This window comes from Orbicella faveolata, unplaced genomic scaffold, assembly GCF_042242905.1.
Source record: "Orbicella faveolata isolate gen_17 unplaced genomic scaffold, um_ofav_v1 contig_27, whole genome shotgun sequence".
Taxonomy (NCBI): Eukaryota; Metazoa; Cnidaria; class Anthozoa; order Scleractinia; family Merulinidae; genus Orbicella; species Orbicella faveolata.
In genome coordinates, this window is record NW_028301555.1 from 3,329,264 (window position 1) to 3,344,130 (window position 14,867).

The window sequence follows — 14,867 nt, forward strand, 5'->3', positions numbered from 1 at the left end:
GTTGGTCCTTGTTTTTGATGGTCACGCGCGACCGTTTGACGATACCCCTGACGGCGGCTTTGCTGGGTCGGTATCGCTTGCCGTGACCACTACCGGGACCGGGAGTCTGGATGAAGGTGGTCTCCATGGTGAAGGTGTCGTCCGGAGTGAATTCTTGGTTGGAGTTGAGTTTGGCCGCGAGAGATTGGAGATAAGTGTCTAGTCTTTGGCTGCCTTCTTGGAATTCACGCACGCTGAAGGACGCGGATTGGAAGGCGTGCGTGAAGGCGCTGGACTGCATGATGAAATGGACGGTGGAGTGGGGAGTCAGGGTGGGATCCTGGTCGATTTGTCGCTGGATGGCTCGTTGCAGGGTGCGGGTCAGTTCTTGGCCTATGTTGTCCCTGGGAGTCACGTCTCGGTGTTGTTTGAGCGTGGCTTCGTATCGACGTTTGTTCACCACATGTCTCCAGTTGCGTGGGGCGCCTACGGGGTCGCAGTTCAAAGTCTAGGAGATGGGTGGCGTCGCCGCCGCCATATTGCGTGTCATCATCGTCCGAGAAGGCTTGGTCGTGTGATCTTTTGCTGTTTTGGTTTAAGATCTGGTCGATGGTCGGATCGAAGATCCAGTCATCGTCATCATCGAAGATCCATTCGTCGTTGTCGTCGTCGCGGGGCGTGGGCACTGGGGAGAGTGACCGACTTCGTCTTGGAGTCTGCGAAGACATGAGGACATACTGATTGAGGACGCGTACAACGCTTTTTTAATGAGGTCAAACACAAATGTTTTTTTTGGCTAATAACACATCCAATCATACAAGCATATACTTCTCTCATCATATACATTCTCCATGGCGTGAACTAAATTGAACCCTAACCATACTTTCTTTTTCTCGTTACGACAGTTTACATAACAACCGTGAATGGTAGTGTGATGGGGGATAAATGGACCGTAAAACGCTATACATTGGGGGCTATTACTTTTAAACCATTTTACTTCTACGTGACCGTGTCCCCATTCTCTTTTCAGATTAGCGTAATATAAAAGTTCTCCGTGAAGACGGCGTAACAGTTTATCGTTTCTGCGGACGAGTATGTCTTGCCAGGTAGCCAATGAAAGCACGTAATCTTGTATTTCTTTGGGTAGTCTATCCCAGTGATTCTGTAAGAGATTTATTATATCTGTATAAGTTGTATTTAACACTGCGTAAACCGATGGGGTAGATGAACGTCTTTTCTATGGGGGCGCGTTCCATAGCAGCTTCGTAAGTGTCGTATGAATACGTTTTTCGAGGTTTATCGTCAATGTCAATGTAACATCCGTATATTTTCAAATATTCAAATTTGTCCTTCTTTCCTCGACAACAGGGGAAACCACATCGACATACAACATTCTTAATGTGTCCTATGCCCCATTCTTCCTTCAGTTTTGCAAAGTCTAGGATTTCTTTGTGAAGACTGCGCAACAGTTCATTATTTCGGCGGTCGAGTATGTGTTGCCAGGTAGCCAATGAAAGCACGTAATCCTGTATTTCGGGTGGTAACCCATCCCAGTGACTCTGTAAGAACCAAACATACATCAGCAGAGAACAAGAACGATTTTTTCTCGTCTACATTATTCAAGGCATCTTTAACGCTGTACCCTAAATACAGTTTCTTTAGTTCGTTATGGAGACTGACATAATGACCGTAGATAACCATGTGATTGGGCATAAATCGCCCGTACAACAATTTACAAACGGTTAGATAACATTTTCGCTTTTTTATTTCTACGTGACCATATCCCCAGGCTGTCTTTAATCTTGCATAATGCACAATTTCTTCATGAAGCCTGCCCAATAGTTCCTTCCTTCTCCGATCAATAATGTGTTGCGACACGGCTAGTGAAAGTACGTAATACTGTATTTCTTGGGGTAACCAATCCCAGTGACTCTTTTCAGTCTAGAAAAAGTAAAGTGGACTTAGCGTTGTCTATTCTGTAATAGGCATGATTGTACCCGTACCCTAAAAATATTTCTCTCTTAATGTTCTCACGGTCTATGTAGAATGCCGACACGATTAAATGTCTGTTTTCTAGTCCGGGGACTGTTCCTTTGTGGCAATACTTTAGTAAACATTTTTCTAGCTTGACTTTGATGGGTCCTATTCCCCAGGCTGCTTGGACCTTTCCAAAGGTCTCGATCTCACTGAAAAGTCCTCGCCAAGATTCACTTTCACGTCTGTCGATGAAACAATGAGACTCTTGGAGATAAATAATGTAGGCCTGGATTTCAGGGGGCAACCAATCCCAGTAACTCTATCAAATGAATTGCATTCACAGAAATAAATTGAAGTATCTAACTCGCGAAACTTGGGTGGTTTCGGTCTGAACAACCATTCATATTTTCTCATTTCTGCATTGACTATTTGACGCTCCCTTTTCTCCTCGAAGGCGAGTTGCGACTCAGCGAGTGAGATAATGTAGGCTTGGATTTCGGGTGGCAACCAATCCCGGTAACTCTATGAAAAGAAGGTGATGAACAAGGCGTGACAAAGGTGTCGTACGAATCTGTAACCACAAAACACGATGAAACAAAAATCTCAAGTCCAAACGAATGTCAATTTCTAGTGGAGGTGTGACCAGACTCAGTCTAAAAAGCGCACTTAGCATGCACAACGAGTGACAGAGTGGGCAGTACAACTTCTCAGCGATCACACCCTTGTTCAATTGATCATCGAGTGCCTGGGTGAAGCAATCCTAATGAACAAAGTAACGGCAACACTTGGTTAGAGCGGGAATCTCAGTACTAAGGATGACTTGTGCGCATAGGGTGCACGTTAAACTGTCCATTTTTTTTTTTTTAGATACTCACTGCTTCGTATAGGTCCATATGGCGATTCATCTCAGCGTCGGTCAGCTCAGCCATGATCAGCGCTCGTGGCAAGTGAACGATTTTTGTAGGGCGCTCCTTTTATTATACGTGGGCGTCAGCGGCTCGCGTGGCCGATTTGGGGGTAGATCTCGCGCGCGCGCCAAGGTCAGGTTGATTTGGGGGTGACGTGGGCGTCAGCGGCGCGCGTACACACACAAAAAAAGGGATGGTGTGGCCGATTTGGGGGATATGGGCGTCAGCGGCTCGCGTAAACATGTGGTTAGGGACTCCATATAGTTTTACGATCGCGCGCGCGCTGGGGACGAAAGAAAAACGTCAGTGTTTTTCGATATTTTATGACGTCAACATGAGCATAACTGAGAGTGGTTTTTTCTCGCGTTTCCTTCGGTCAGACTCCGTAAAAACTTGGCAGATTGGTAGTAAATATTTTACAAACCCTTTTTTTGCGTATTTAAAATTCGTATCCCACCATATTCAATGTTACGTAAAACTGTCACTGAAGAAAATCACTAATAAAGCCATAAAAAACACTTGTGTGCGCAACGTCATCACAAGAATGATTTTACAGGATTCACCCGTCGTAACGCATTTTCCAGTTTGTCCATCCCTAACAACACATGACGCTTTCGTCCTTCGTAGTCTTGATAATATCCACTAATACGCCGCCCGTTCTTGTCATTGCGCTTCAGTCGTAGACCGCCTAGGCCCCAGGCCTCTTGTACTTTGGAATAGAGGCTCATTTCTTGGTTTATTTTATTTAGGACTTCTTTTCGTTGCCGCTCAACGGCAAGTTGACTTTCAGCAAACTTTATAATGTAGTCTTGAATTTCTGGCGGTAGCCAGTCCCAGTAACTCATCTGTTTTTATACCAATAGGAAAAAAGAATGGATATAAAAATTGGTGTGAGGGGAGGGAGGGTGACACAACGACTAGGGGAGGGACAAGAAAATGCTGGTGACGAGCTGACGCCAGCCCATTCTCGTCCCCAGAGCCTCCGTTTCTTTTGGTCACGTGGTCGGAGAAACGGCATTTTAAGACGAGTAGCACTGGGGACGAGAATGACGCCAGCCTAGAAGAGCGCGTGGTTTTAGCGGTTTTAGCGATTTTAGCATAACGTGCAGTGAATTCGAGTGGACGGGCGGGTTTTTTTTGAGCGGTGCAAAAACATTTATGGTTAAACCACTCTTAGCGAAATGGCTGGGGCTGAAATTACTGGAAGAAAAACCCTGAGTTGACTGTGCAGGTGAGTTTTTTCGGCATGTTATACGAAGAGAGACCCGAGCGCTCGGTGTTCAATGGAAGTGAAAAGCTTTGCGCTTGCTCGAACAAACTACCCAGTAGGTTTTTTTTTCTTAATATACTTGCAGTTAACAAGAATGGAAGCTGGTCCGTCACGTTGTTCTAAATATTGTATGGAGTGAAACTAAGCCGGTCTCGACGAACTAGGTGAGTTATTAGTGTTTTTTTTCCCAGGGTTGTCTGCCATTGTGACAGTGCGCGCGCTTGAGAGAAAAAGTCCGGTTGTAGTTTTGACAGAAATTTATTGCTTTAAAACAGATTTTAGAACCTAAATGTAAAGGTTACTAAATCCCCTTCCATGGTAACATGGGGTAATAAATCCACGAAATTGAGTCTGAACCAATGCAGGCCGAGTTGTGCAATTTCTTGAAATTCGGTATTGCTTCTTGAGACGGCCGCTGAATTCCCGCTCGCCCACGCTTCGACTCGTTGGCGTTTACCTCGTTCTAAATCCTAGGGTGAAAAAAAAAAACCCCGGTAAAAATTCTGTTATTTAAAAAAAATGGTTAACTTCAATCGAGAATTCCACCGGCCTTACTTGGATCAACTCGGCTTTCATGCCCGGAACGCGTTTAAATCGGCCCACCAGTAGACTTTGAATGTGAGTTGGTGTGAGTGTTTGTTTACAGCAAGGGGCACTCGATGAAATTTCCCAGCCAAATCCATTCTTCCAAGCAAATGGTGTCTATGTCAGCTCGGCAGCAGGGTAATCGCTCCCCTTCGCTTTCCAAACATACTGGACAGACTCCTGACTGAAAAAACCCGAAAGAAAAAAAACGTTTGGTGAATTGACTGGTTTATTTGCCTTTACAGCTGGTCAGCGTAGCCGGTGGCGAAGATGTCGAAAAAACTGTAAGTAGCTCACTCATTTTTTTATATAAATATTGTTTTACTGGACCAGTCGTGGGAATTTTTGGGGCTTGCTCGTTTAATCCTTCATGGCGTATATTTATTTGGCTTTCGAACTCGTTCATTTGTTCGCGCAGAACCCACAGAGAACAATTCGTTTCAAAATAATTTTTGTCTTTTATCGACTTATTCTAGAACTCGTAAACTGATTAAAAAAAAAAAAATGCTTTTGGTGGATTCCGGTGACCTGAAAGAGCGGGGGAAAAAATAAGCCGTGGTGTGGCGTCAGCGCCGGTCGAGAAAAATTTCGGCTTTTTTTGTGACCTGTCGCTGCTCGCCGTTTCATAAATTTTTTTTCTTTAGCTCCGTGTAGTCCTACCAAAGTTGTCCACCAAAAAAAAAACTACCCGATCAAGTTTTGTCGAGTGCAATGATTTTTTTTTTGCCCTGATCCGCCGCTTGAGAAAAAAATCTAACTCACTGACGTCAGCTTGGGGCGTTGTGGTTGTTTTGATCTGTCAACTACTTTGCGGGGAAAAAAAAAAGGCCGTCAAGAGTCAGCGAATTTCGTACAAAAAATCCCTAGGTGCGGCGTCGACAAAATCAGGATCGGACCGGATCACGGATCGGATCACGGAAAAAATTCAAGATTCAGAATTCAAAATTTTGTTGAGCAAATTACACTAGAGTGACTATTGTGAGCAGAACGTTTTATTTAATTCAGCTGTGATATTCCTTTATTCTTTTATAATATCAAGCCAACTGGGAGCTGGTCACAGATGAATATTTTTCAGGCTGTTAGGTTTGCGATGATCAATCATGTCTTCATACATCTTTCTCCGCAGTTCAGATAAATGATATTTCGTATATTCGCTTGCATCAAAGGTAAACTGTCATGAAACGAGTCAGCATGGTAATAATAGGACGAACGTATGAATCGAAACACAAAAACTAAAAACACTAAAAAAATTAAACACCTGATGATTTCAAACAATTTCCGGTCTGTTTCTGAGACAGGTCTATACTTTTACAAGATGTGAGTTTGGAATGCAATATTTCATACTGGAATAAAATGAAACAAACCATTTGTATTTCAAGGAAATATAGCTGTTTTACAAAAATTATAGGAATACATTGATAGTGTGAACGATAACGCAACCCGAGAATAAACAACATTTTAGGAGTTACGTCACGAGTTTTAGAGTCATTTTTAGGGTCATAAAGAGTTGCCTTTATGTGTAATAAAACCTAAAATGATCGTGTTCTAGGATAGAAAGCACTTAAGAGGCAAGAACAAATCAAAACGGAATGAGGATTGTTAAGGATGGCAAAGATTAACGAGGACTGCAAATGACGAACTTGAAAAACAAGGCTAGTTTTTTCAAGATGTGCAAATCGTGACGTAGCTCCTCTAAAGCAAGTCATGTCCCTAAGCTTTTGTACATAAGCTTTCTCATTAACTGTAACGCTAACTGTAACACTCACATCTGACACGAAAAAGTAGCCGAGAATTAGCTACTGATACTAACAGCAATTTCAAAAACGAGAATGGGAGGTTCACCCAAGCTTTGAGCCAACTAACGTTCAAATATAACTACATCTGCCTGTTACAATTTAAATTTGTCCTAAATTAGGCGCTTATGTGGCTTTTTAAATGACCTCTTGTCATTCTCTCTAATTAACATGTCATTGCGTCAAATTCGGGACTCTTATTTTTATTTAACATATTTTAGTTTTCTACTTTTATTTTTTATTTATTATGATCTTATAAATGATTTGATTGTTTTTTTTCTTTAAAACTTTTTTTTTCTGTGATCCGATCCGTGATCCGATCCGTGATCCGATCTGTGATCCGATCCGCGATCCGTTCCGTGTTCCGATCCGTGATCCGGTCCGGTCCGGTCCGGTCCAGATTTTGTCGACGCCGCTACTAGGTGCGGGGAGAGGGTTTAAGCATGCATCAAAAATCAACTTACTTGATCTTTGGCCGTGACCTGGTCATCCTATTCAACCAAAAGAAAAAAAGATCACCATTAATACGGCGCTGTTCTACAGCTTTCGATGCGAGTTTAGTTATGTTGGGGTTTTTTTGGAGACAGGGCGTCGACTGATGTAACTCACCTTATTCAGCGAAGGGTCACTCATTTTTTTTTGCGGAGCTGAAAAAAACCCTGCCGATTCTTCTGTAAAAAAAAAAATTGTGAACTACCATACGCGCCATCACTAGATTTCAAAAAGTATGAACGCGTCAGATTTTTTTGAAAAACGCCATCGATCCACGATATTTAAAAATAACTACACGCCATTTATGCATGGGGTCTCCCTGAAAAAAAAACAAACCACACTCAATTTTTTTACTCATTCTGCTCATTTTATTAAACAAAAACCTGAAGGCATTATTTACAACATCTCAGCCAGAGCCAAAAAAAGCCCATTTTGAAATGGCACTTGAAGGGTTTTTTGTGCGACTGCCGCTTTGAACGATTTACAAAATGACACGGCTTTTAAAAAAACCAAAGCATATCAAAGTTTTTCAGCAAATGTCTCGGATTTACAAATTGACACGGCTTTAATAAAATAACAAGCCATAATGTTCTGCTTTGTCCAGCGAAAAATGTCTCTTTTTTTCTAATGGTTTAATAAAAATGAGCATGCCACGGACAAAATCTCGTTGGCTAACGCTTGAAGTTTTGCTTCGTCCATAATCTTGGGACCTTGGACATCAATGTGTAGTTGTACAGATACCAACGGTGGTTCTTGGGTCGCCCCCGGTAAAGGTGTGTTCGGTTGGGGACAGATTCGCAGGTGTCGTCGTAAATGGTCTTGTCGCTTGAATTTTTTGCGTCGGCAAACTGGGCACTCGTAGCGGGGTGGTTCGTGTTGATCTCGCTGGTGCTGTTTACAATGTTCCAAGTGGACAAAGCTCTTGGGGCACAGGCTGCACTGTATCCTGGTCCTATTCGGGCTGTGTTTTTCATGCTTATGGTAATTCATGGCTTTTCTTTGGGTGAACGTTTCCTGACAGACGACAATTCATGCTAGAGGCAGTAACAACTGGTACAAAAAAAAAGTACTTGCGCCATTGGTAAAAGGTTTTGAGGGGTTGACGCTAGTCCCACACCCATACCTGATTTGTATCTGGCACATTCAAGAAACATTACACCATTATTGATCAACCCCCAATTTTTTCTCATGGGAAAATCATGAGTGTGCTGTTTTGATGACCAGTTGTTATTATGAACTGAATTGTTTCATAATTTTTTTAGCACCGTCTAGTTCTAACTCGCTGGCATCAACTGGTGGCGTTGTTTTGATCGATAAAATGCACTCAAAATTGAATTACAGTCGATTTTTTTTTAAATTGATCTAAGCAAAGTATAAAAGAAATTACAATGCTTTTACAAATTACACATGATTTGAAATACTTCCATGCTGGAAATCTGGTTAAAAAATTCTTCCATCAAGTCGAAAAGTTCTGTGTTTGCCATTAAAAGTCCTGCGGCAAACTCATCAATAATGGGTGGCTCAGGTTCGCTCAGGTCTGCTTCAAGCTGCTCTATTTCTCTCATCAAAAGTTTCAAGGCTTCGGTTTGATCAGCGAGCTCTGTTTTTAGTAGGGGACAGATTCACAGGTGTCGTCGTAAATGGTCTGGTCACTTGAATTTTTTGCATTGGCAAACGGGGCACTCATAGCGCGGTGGTTCGTGTTGATCTTGCTGGTGCCATTTATAATGTTCCAAGCGGACAAAGCTCTTGGGGCACAGGCTGCACTGTGTCCTGGTCCTATTCGGGCTGTGTTTTTCATGCTTATGGTGATTCATGGCTTTTCTTTGGGTGAACGTTTTCTGACAGACTGGACAATTCATGCTAGAGGCAGTGACGACTGGTACAAAATATGCTTGCGCGGATTTGTAAGTCGCTTTTGGGCTGACGCTAGTCCCACACGCATACCTGATTTGTTCAAAAAGGCTGATGCACGTTCAAGAAAAATTACGCCATTATTGATCAACCCCCAATTTTTTTTTCTCTCGTGGGAAAATCATGAGTCTGCTGTGTTGATGACCAGTTGTTATATCATCTGAATGGTCGACAATTTCCCCCAGGGTTCATTTTGATGGATCACTCAAAAATTATTCATTGTCATTATTTATCCAAAAATAACACAGGGCTCCATGCTTCTCTTGTACCTTTCCAAGCGTGAATGACAGTGATGTCAATGGCCAGTGGTTATCACCATCGCCAACATGCAAGTGTTTTGAAGAGTTTGGTATTGGTGTTTTTCACCAGATAGCCAAAAGCATCTGGAAAACAGCTGTGTAAAGAATTTCATTTGTTGTCTAATGCTGTTAGTCTTTTGGAATTCAATATATGGTATTTATGCTGGCCACTTTTAAAAATCATCTCACGAGGTCTTTAGAGAGTTTGTCCTCTCAGGGGCCCCCTCCAATTCAGCCAGCATATGGAAAAAAAGGTGTGGCCACGGTTAGGTGGGCTGGTCCAAATTTATTTGTCCAAAAATTAATAGTTCATGGAGTCAGTCTCTTAGGGGCAGGAAGCCTGCATCAAATTCTTCCGGACTTGAAACTCTGAGTTTTTCTGGCTGGGCAGTAAAATTTATTTTATTGCCATAGAATGGTGTTTGGAGGGCAGTCATCTCTCAAACTGTGACGGCTGCTCTGTCGTGGCTGTTGAAAAGCCTTTGTGAATCATCGTCTGGATGAAACAACCGTGGAAGAGAGCAGTCTCATCTGCATCAAACATTTCTGAAATAAAAGATCTGCCTCCGGGGAGTTTTTTTGTTCATCCTGTGATCTGCACTTTTTCACAATAGATCGGAAAGGTCTGGTCAAGTCATCTCTGTCTATTTTACCAAGTTGCAACTTTTATCATAGGAAAAAAATAATACTATCATAGCAAAAATAATACTATCATAGGAAAAAATAATACTATCATAGGAAAAAATAATAATATCATAGGAAAAAATAATATCATAGAATTTTCTCCATGAGTCTGTACGTGGTAATGCCTAAAAAAACCAATTGACAACAGGCTACGTATCAGCGGCCATTACCTGGACAAAGAAGGTCGCCTGCTCACTTCTGGCTTCCTGATACTCTTCTTCCAAGTCAGCCCTGTGTTTATCAATCACTTTCTTTAGTTCTTCAGATCCAGGCCCTTCTATTGGATATTTTTTCTCATCAAATTTTTAGAAATATGATAACTCAGATCAGTGTAGCTTTGTACATTTCTTGGAGTATGCGATCAGGATTGAGATTTGAATAGCGGTCCCTATCACGGGGATGACAGCCGTGCCATAGGCATCCGTGGAACTCGTAGATGGTGTGGTTCTGTATGTCGAGGCCATCTACCAGAAAGTGGAGTACTCACTGTTCGCCGCCATTGCTGGCATGTTTGATGTGGTTGGCATCGTTGGTGGGGCTGTCACGACGAAGAAGGTGGAATTTTTTCGTCTGTTCCTTCATGTAACGCTGAGAACCAGTGAGCACAGTGGTCTAAAAACATCTGTGAGGGGAATCTTTTTACCAAAATTGAATGATAAGGGGGTAAGATTTTTTAATGTCAAGCCCTGGAATACCAAATGTAATTTCAGGCACATGTAAATGTCTAAGAGAGCCAGCAGCAAGCTTTAAAAATCTCAATTCCGTTATTGTGTATTCTCTTCCAAAATATGTACAGCACTTGGTCTTTTAAAAATATGTTACATGGAGATTCATAGGGTTGTTCTGACCTTTTGTTTGATGTATGGTGGTGGTATATTTAAATAGGGAAGCTGCCAGCATAGCCCCATGACTAGTACAAATTAATTATAACTAACTATAAAAAAAATATAAATCCGTCCAGTTGTAGTTGGCTATCGACAAAATAATCACAGTCTTGATTATGAACTATAAAATCCTTCCAAAATATCTCGTCTCTTTGTGTCGAACTTCTTCTGGGCTGGAATTTTTTCCCCCTTGCCACAGCTATAACAAAAAACCAAATCGAGCTGAGCTCAAGTGAGATGGATGGTGTTGAGGTCAACTGTTAGGTCTGCTAGAGGAGACTGCCTTTTTTGTTTTGGTTCCATTAGCCATGTACTGCTTGAGGATGGTTTTTGAATTTACATACCCGACTGTCTTGGTAAGTTTGAGGCCATTGATCCAAAAAATAGTTTTGTACAGTCATGTAAAAACTTGAGAGGACCAATACCACAGACGACTAAGCCATGGGTTGAAGACAATTTCAATACTGTAAGTGTTGTGTTGACTTTCATCGCCTCAGCAAGGGAAGTAGCACCACCAACACCAATGCCATTGGAATCCAAATTCAACACTGGGAGAAAAAAACCAAATTTTTACAGGCTGATGACTGTAATGCTTGACTCAGGTCTAGTGTGGTTACTTTACAGGCTGGTTCCAATAGCCATGTACCTCTTGAGGATGGCTTTTGAATTCACACAATAAGTCTGTCTTGGTAAGCTTGAGGCCATTTGATCCAAATTCATCACTGAGAGAAAAAACCAAATTTTTACATGGTGTAACATGCCAGTAAAGGCTCATCAAAGTCTTTGTGACAGCTGTCTCATTGGTCAAAGACTATAGCAGAACCCATGAGCAAGACATGAAAATTCAATCTGGCCAAAAAAGACTCATATACTCCAGCAGGTACTTTTCCTGCTATTTTTCATAGTAATAACATTAACTGCTCTGCTCTTTTTAGCAACCAGGCAGGAAAGGAAGTAGGTACTTTTGGTCACCTTGGACAAAAAAAACCAAAATTTTTAAATCCTCCCATCTACGATACTGGGGGAAATTATTAGGTTGCGGATGCCGAAGTTCCTGTTGCTTGAGGTTTCCAAATCCATCATCTGGGGGCTTTTTTGCCAAAAGCTTCATCAAAGTCTTTTCTTGCATTTGTCTCATTGGTCTCCATGGCCTTCTATATCTTTTTTCTGTCTCTCTGGGCAGTATTATACCTGCCCAGCTAGCAGTCAACTACAACAAATTTTTTTACATGGACTAAAAAATGTTACTATTATAGAAAATATAGTATAAGGGAAAATAATACAAAAAACCATATAAATGTACACACCTTAGAATTATTGGCTTCTGATTCTGTGGTGGAATTCCCCTCTTCATATAGGTCCTTATGTAAATGGACCAGTTGTTGGTCAGGTTAAAAATTAACCAATTACAACATCCATTGTTGCAGTAACAGCCCAGTAGTTGAGTTTATAAGAATCCACAATACAAGATTCTCCACCAAAGATTTTAGCTTCTATCATGTTCATGCTAATAGGGTTTGGTGTTTGAAGAGTCTTTGCTAACCTCCCGAAGTGTAGCAGCCTTGGTGTTTCAGGTTCTTCTGACCACCTGCAGATACTCCTAGGGAAAGAAGCCCATCTCCCTGGCAAATAGTAGGCTTTGGGATTTTTTCAGTGTAAATGTCTATACGGTGAGTTCTTTGACGATGTGAATATGGACAAAAAAGGTCGGTTTGCTTACTCTCCTTTTAACATAATTTCTTTTGAATGAGTGGTTGAGCACCTTTTGAGAGGTTTGCTTCAAAGCCTTTTAGAAAAAAAGGCTCTTGGTCAAAATGTTTTTTGGTCTGCTGGAAGCCTTTAGGATAAAAGGCTTCTACTCAAATGCTTGGATGTTTCGGCCTGCTGGAAGAACTTGTGGGTTGGCATCTGCCAGCCCCTCCCCCCCCCCCCCCCCCCCAAAAAAAAAAAAAATGGACATTCTACCAAGTAGCCTAACAGGTTCTTCATTGAAAATTGTTCGGTGGTTTATATTTTAAAACATAATACTGTTCAACAGAGATGGCTTGTTGTTAAACACATCAACCAAATAACAAAAAATGATAATCTCTGTTTTTTTACTGCCAAGTAAAATGGAGAGTCTGGGTTGAATGGTTTTTTCTCCTTTCAAAGATTTCTTCAGGCTGGTTTTTCCTGTCTTGTCCTGTCCAATCAACATGATTCTACCAAGTAGCCTTACAGGTGCAGCATTCATTGAAATTGTTTGGTGGTTTCTATATTAAAACATAATACTGTTCAACAGAGATGGCTTGTTGTTAAACACATCAAACAAATAACAAAAAATGATAATCTCTGTTTTTTTTTCCTGCCAAGTAAAATGGAGAGTCTGGGTTAAATGGTTTTTTCTCCTTTCAAAGATTTTTTTCAGGCTGGTTTTTCCTGACTGGTCCTGTCCAATCAACATGACTGAGCAGCCTTGGAATTCACGGCACGTTATGCCAAAACCACGAGCTCGATATACCTTCTTAATGGAAACTAGAATTAAGGAGAAATAAAATCGTAAAATCTATGCTAATTAAGATCATATATCCAGACACTGTCCCGACCATGATTTCCTGCCTCTAAACTTGATGAACTGTTATAGTTCTGTGTGAATAACTGCAGTTGTCCATTTCAAGAAGGTGTATTCTTTAACTTTGATGCCGAGATCAAAAATGGTCTCTTTGAAAAATTCAATTTAGTTCTTTTTTGGGCGCCTAGCCTCCGACCAGTTAGGAAAAAAAAAAACAACTTGGATATTTTTTCCGGTCTTTTTAAAGAAGTCATGCTCATTTTGTGTGGTGTCTGGTCATTTTTGGGAAGGTTGACAGCTACAGAGCATTCGAAAATTGTATATTTTTAGCGAACTAACATGCGGTGTGGTCTATCTTGGAAGGGAGGGGCCACGAGGAGGCAGACCAGAAAAAATTATAACCAGTCTCCTCATTACTCGAAGTTTCTTTGATGAACTTTCGAACATCACCTCGAGGTATCAAAGAGGATTACCCTTACACACGGCTGGGAATCTGCCAAAGTCTGTTGCCTTTGACCTGAATTCACCCCTATGAAATTTCACTTAGTGTGGTAAAAAACAACGGTCACCAGGGGACTATGCAGTCGAGGCTTGTCCACCGCCTCACTCTGATAGTGACCTCTCTTGGGTGGGGCCTACTCATCAAAAATCAACCAATCACAGCCAAAAAGGGGTCTCCTTGCCCAACCGAGAACACATCTCTTGGATTGACCGTTTGTGGTATAGTGCATTCTCCTTAGTATGTTGCTTGCAACTCATTACCCACAAGCGGATGAGGGTTTGAAGGGAGGGGCCCTAAGGGGAGGGCAGAAAAAAATTTTAATAACCAGCCTGATTATAAAAAATGCAAAGTTTTCTTCTGGAGTCAACCCACCCTATGACATTTTCGCTTAGTGCGGTGGAGAACGGTCACCAGTTGAGTGTGTAGTCGAGGCTTGTCCACCGCCTCAGTTTTGCTGGGGGTAGGGCGGAAGGCTTCCCTTTCATTTTTCCCACTGCTCAAATTCTTGTGCCATTCCCTTACACCCTACTCATTTAAATCAACCACCATATAAATAACTTTTTCTTTTAATTTCATCTGGACTCACAACTCTTTTTCTTTTTTTCTCCACAGGTTTGACAACCGAAAAGGGGACTGGACGCCAACAACAGCAACACCCCTACTACGCGTCTCTTTTTAAAAAACAAACGTTACATAATAAAAAAAAAGTCCAAGGTCATGACATAGTCTCTGCCTTTGTTTTTTCATCGCGGGGGAGGGTTAGTGTCCACGTTCACACAGTTCATGAAAGCCACAAAGTAAGATTCCTCGTGTTGCTCGCCCTTCTTTTTCCACTCCTGCCAACCCGCTTTGAAACCAGCGCGAAATCTCGCCATGTTGACCGGTTGACCTGCCAGGTTAGGGAGCTGATCCGACAGGCGACGGGACAAATTTGAACGGTATTTGGTGATTTCGGAGACCAGTTCCATGCTTTCTTCGAGAAAAACCGTATTCACCACCCAAACGATGAATTCTTTGGCCGGATCTGGT

General features: G+C 41.8%; 1 long non-coding RNA gene across 1 annotated transcript; it reads left to right on the plus strand.

The window, feature by feature from the left end:
• Positions 1-3,898: 3,898 nt before the first annotated feature.
• Positions 3,899-14,559, plus strand: LOC110046491 (uncharacterized). Its single transcript, XR_002296390.2, has 4 exons — positions 3,899-4,095; positions 4,220-4,298; positions 4,965-5,003; positions 14,451-14,559. It is a non-coding gene; the product is annotated as an uncharacterized LOC110046491 (long non-coding RNA).
• Positions 14,560-14,867: the final 308 nt, after the last annotated feature.